This window comes from Malania oleifera, chromosome 7 (genome assembly GCF_029873635.1).
Source record: "Malania oleifera isolate guangnan ecotype guangnan chromosome 7, ASM2987363v1, whole genome shotgun sequence".
NCBI lineage: Eukaryota > Viridiplantae > Streptophyta > Magnoliopsida > Santalales > Ximeniaceae > Malania > Malania oleifera.
In genome coordinates this window covers 20,235,060-20,241,045 of record NC_080423.1, presented here as the reverse complement: position 1 = coordinate 20,241,045, position 5,986 = coordinate 20,235,060, and positions in this window count along the sequence as shown.

The following is a 5,986-nucleotide window of genomic DNA, read 5'->3' as shown; positions in this document are numbered from 1 at the left end:
AAACTTTGGGTTTTGAACTTCACTCAAAAGCTAAATGGTTAATCATGCTGTTTTAAATTCAAAATCATATAATTATAGTCCATAAACAATGAGCAAATGCATGACATAGGGGAAGTTTTATTTCACACTTACTCATCGAGTCATTTGAGTGATGTTATTTTCATGATTAAACCCCAACATCATAACTATTGCATGATTTTTTGAGTATAGTCTTAATTGACTATCGTATGCTGAATGGAATGCAATATGCAGTAACTATGTGCTGAATGTTTATAATATACTGTATGCTGAAATTTTTGAAGGATGAGTGTACGATTAATGTTTTGATAAATGAATTTCATCCTTAACTAAAAATACATTTATGTGTGCATAAGAATATACAGGAGAGCATGAGCTCTATTTTAAGAGAACATGCTTTAATTTAAACATCCTATGGACTCATGTGCATTGTATTTTCATTATTTTTGTTTTTGAGTCGTAAGTTTTGTTTTCTAATGCATGTGTGTTCTATTGGAATGACTTTACTGATTGGACAAGAATGACTTCATCATTTCTTAGTAAAATCGTTTTAAATTGAAAATGCATCCATTCTATCTAAGCTACCATTTAGATCAAAATGGGGAGCTTTTGAAATTAAAACTCTTTCGTTTTACGCTCATTTAACTTTTGGCTTAGCTTTCTTTTAAAAGCTTACAATGGCATGTATGTTTAAGCATAATGATTTTATTTGCCACAGTAATCTTAGGAGGAACAAATTGTTCTAGGCTTAGCCATATGATCTTGCATTAACTTTTTGATATGTTTAGGATCTATATGATTGCTCTTTTTGGCTGGAGTGTAATTTTGACTTGAAAAATGTTTAAATACTTGCCATAAAAATTTAAGCTTGCTTGACCTTAGCGTTAAAGTTATTATTTCATAACAAGCATAGTCCCTAGTACTTGTTGATAATATCAAAAAGGGAAATTTTTTTTGAAATATTTTTTGGTAAGAAATGAACTTATAAAAGATAAATCTTATCTCTTGCTTCAAGATTAAAGGCATTCATGACATGTTGCATTAGAAATGTTATAAAACTCAATTTTTTTTGTCATGAAGTTCAAATATTGGGTTCTGTTATTAAATGATCCTCTTGGAAAAGGGGAGATGTTTAAGCCTTTTGCTTATGAAAAAGGGGGAGAAGGTTTTGGAGCAAAGATATCATAATCCTTTTACAATTGGTATCCTCTTGCCTTTTGTTTTTCAAAAGTGGAAATGATTACAAGAACTTATTGTGACCCTGCTTTTACCTGAATTTTTTTTTTCAAAGTCAGCTTCAATACCAAATGCAAATTGAACCAAACTGAACTTAAATTCTCAGCTTGAAAAATTCAGAAGTCTTCATCTTGAATATGCTTGAATTATATTGACTATTTTTTGAAATTATGCATATTTTTAGGGGGAGCCTTGTCAGGGTGAGCTCATTTTGCTCCTGTATTTATCATCATAAAAAAGGGAGAGATAAGATATTTACATCTATATGTATACCATAATAAATGCAAATAAAGAAAAGTATTTTGTGGCAAAAATATCATTATATTTTTAAAAACAATACAAAATATTCCTAAAAACACAAAATTATATAAATCATATTCATAAAATCTATTTAGATATACTAAAATTTGAACATAAAAAGAAACTCTATTTGACTAAAAGAAAAAAATGGTAGTAGATATGTATGTGTGTGTGTGTGTATGTGCCACATATAAAAGTGCAAATAGTATAATAAATTTGTAAATAAAAATATATTTAACTCTTAGAAATAAGATACTATTTTTTAAAAAATTAAATTGAATAACATTAGATAAATCTAGATTAAAACATTTTTATTTTAAATAGGCCAAGCTTTTTCTTTGAAAAAATTCATTTCATTCAAAAATAAAATAAAATAAATGTAACTGTATTATATGTGTTAAATAAAATACATATTCTAAAATAAAATAGGTAAGTTCCTCGTATGTCTTCTAAAATTATTGTGAAAGTCTAACATCATCTAGATAAACAATAATAAAATTTCCAAAGGATAAATTTTAGAAATGAAATTGTAGACCTAGAAGCATCCTCTAAATAATAAATTTTAAATAAAGTTTAATTTTTATAAATAACTTTAAATATTCACACTTTAATATTTGTAACTAAAATTTGACAATATATAATTAATTTATTTAAATATATAAAATTTTATTAAAAATTATAAAATATTTTATATTGGTATTGGCATGCAATCATACGCAACACATGTAATATATTTACTTGTACTAGTATATATAAAAAGAGTGAACAAGAAATGAATAGTATGGATGGTTTGTAAATATATATTTATTTTTCCCTACAATGTAACTATTAAAGGTTTTTTTTTTCTTTTCGGACTATCAAAATCTAAACCCCAAATTTTATCAAAATGAAGAATAAATTTCTAAAAAAACATACACACAGATTTTACATTTCAGTTTTTGGAAAAAAAAAACATACTAGATTTCTTTTAATTTTAAAACAATTTAGGAGACAAATCTTGAATTTGCGATTTTAAGAACAATTTTAAAGTAATTTGAAAATAAAGTCAAAATAAAAATTAGCTAGATTCATATTTTGAATGTTCAATTTGGCATTCCCATTTTTTTTTTTTTTTATAAAAAAAAACTAAATTCAAAAGTTGAAAATTATGAATTTGTGGCATTCTGTTATTAGACATCGGACATCTACTTTTATTGTTGTGAAATTATGCCTTAGGGTTACACACATGCATACACATGAACACAAAAAGTAAAGAAAATTAAAAGGGAAAAGAAGAGCATAAATTTACGTGGTTCGGCATTGTGCCTACGCCCATAAAGACCTTACGCAATTTTCATCATCAAACGAAAATTGTCATAGGATTTCAACTCTCGATTATAATATGTATATAGTCTTATATAAAAACTCCAAAATACCTTCATATGATAATAAAATTACATTGTGCCCTAATTCAAACATATTGTCACGCCCCGAACTCGGAAATGGGACCCAGGGGTGAAAAATATAATCTAACCTGTCCCTGTACCATACAAAACAACAAAAGATACAAGACAAAGGATGAGGGTCCGACCCCGTGGGGTTCCTAGGCACCCGAAACTCATCTAAACACAATCATATATGCAATAGAAAAATGTCAATCTCTCTCTCTCTCTCTTTATATATATATATATACGTAGTACCATACCAGAGTCTGCACAAGAGTAGAAACAGACTCTAATACACACAAGGTACAACTGGGTGCCCAACACATCCCAAAAAGGCAACCCACCAAATACAGTCCTAGCACTTACCTAAGCGCTAACCGCAGTACACCGGCCACTACGCTCCCTACACCAGGACGTTAGTTCTGGTTACTCGAAAGACTTGTAAAAATGTACGTACAGCAGGGGTGAGACACCTCTCAGTAAGGAAGAACAGAGGTTATATTGGTGTGTGGCATATGAGTGTTATCATGATACAACACACACGCAGTTAAATGCAGTCTAGTACTAATTTCACAACAGTGCCTACAAGCACACACACACATGATCAGCAATCCCAGCATCGTCACACCCATCGGCCCGAAGCCGGCCCGCGACATACGGAGTTGGCCCGTAGCCAACCTGCGAACACGGCGCCACCTGCACATGACTAATCCCTGACTCCCATGGCATCGTACCAGCGCTAACTGGTGGATTCACACCCTTCGGTCTGATCTGCCGGAATAGGCTCATGCCCTCGGATATAGAGTCGGACCTTTGCCAATCTATGGCTAGCGATTTCATACGCCCTCGGATATAGAGCTGGACACTCTTAGTACTTGGAACAATTCAGAACCGCGTTCCTACTAGAATTTCAACCAATCACACACACATGCATGCTCATATAACCAAACAAACCACACTCATTTGGTAATCTAAAGTCATGATTTTCCAAACATATACAATTTAAAACAAGTCAAGGCACAACCATCCCTTTAACACAGTATAAATCAACATATACTCTTGATTTTCAACAAAACCAGGGATGTAGCCCGTCGCCCCCTTTTTCCAAAAATTGTAATTATGAAAAACCCATAGTTTTCCCCCGTTAGATCCCCCTAAATGAGTAGCCAAAACACACACAGGACCATGAATCACAGTTCTATCGAGTCCGATTTTAAAAATAACCGATATAAACATAGTTCCCCTTACCTTTTGCCCGAATAACAAATCCTAAACTCCAAGGCCCCTAAACAGCGAATCGAGTTCCAAAACCTACAAATCACAATACAAAATATACTCACAAGACTGTTCTCTACATAACTACCAAATCAGAATTGAAAACCGAGCCTTACCTCGATTTTAAGGCGAAACCCGAAAATCTCCGAAACGAGATTTCGATTCATAGAACTTGTAGAGAATCCGTCAATGATCTTTGTGGTAACTTCAGATTCACGATTCTAGCAACGAACAATGAATAAATCTAGAGAGATAGAGAGTAGGGGGAGTTCTAGAGAGATAGAGAGAGATATTTGAAGTTTCTTAATGGTTAAGCAATGAGAAATGATATTTATAGCCCTTTGACTTGGGCAAACTCGTCGACGAGATGGTGTCCTCGTCGACTAGGCTCTATAGTCTTCTCGTCGACAAGATGGTGGATTCGTCGACGAATCCTGATATCATTGGTTCTCAAAACTCCTCGGCTTCTCCTTGTCGACGAGCCTCTAAACTTCGTTGACGAGAGATGCATGGCCTTCGTCGACGAACTCTGGCTTCGTCGATGAAGCCTGTCCAAATACCAATTTTTATCCCTCTTATTTATTAAACCGCATCTATCACGGTTCGGGTTCTTACAGTCTCCCCTCCTTACAAAAATTTCGATCTCGAAATTTGCCATCTTTCATTTACAAGCTCATACCTACAATCACACAAATATACATAACTCTAGAAAGAAACTGGCGACTACTGTAGCGTAGCCCTATCATACAGATATATACGCAAATATACCCTCACTTATGGCGGACGAATACCATGGTTACAAATACAACTGTCTCAGGAGTTCACAATATACACACTCCTAACGACTAACCACCTATCCCAACCCAAAGTAGGATCACATACAAGTGCTCAAAACAAGTGTGGATACTTCCGGCGTATTTCCGTTTCCAGTTCCCAAGAAGCTTCCTCAACCTCATGGTTCCGCCACAATGCCTTCACTAACGGTATATATTTGGTACGAAGCTTCTGGACTTTACGGTCCAGAACCTGAACAGGTATCTCCTTATACGCTAAAGTATCCCCAATTTCAAACTCATCATAATTGATAACATGTGATGGATCCAACACGTACCTTCTCAGCATGGATACGTGAAACACATCATGGACCCTCGAGAGTCCTGGGGGTAGTGCAATCTTGTAGGCTACCGGACCTACTCGCTCAAGTACCTCGAATGGTCCGATATACCTCGGGGTCAGATTGCCCTTCCTCCCAAATCTCATCACCCTTTTCATCAGAGCGATACACAGAAATATCTTACCCCCCACCTCGAACTCTAAATCACGGTGGCGAACATCTGCATAACTCTTCTGCTGACTCTAAACTGATTTAATACTCTCCTGGATCAAACCCACCTTTTCAGATGCATGCTGCACAAGTTCAGGTCCCAACATCTGATGTTCTCCAACCTCATCCCAGCACAAAGGAGATCGACACCTCCGACCATACAAAGCCTCAAACAGTGTCATCCCGATACTAGAATGAAAGCTGTTATTATAAGCGAACTCTACAAGTGGCATAAATTGTATCCAGCTACCACTGAAGTCTAACACACAAGCTCGCAATATATCTTCCAATATCTGTATCGTTCTCTCCGACTGTCCTTCAGTCTGAAGGTGGAATGTTGTATTGAAAGTTAGCTTCATCCCTAATGCCTCCTACAAGCTCATCTAGAATCGAGAAGTAAACCTCGGAT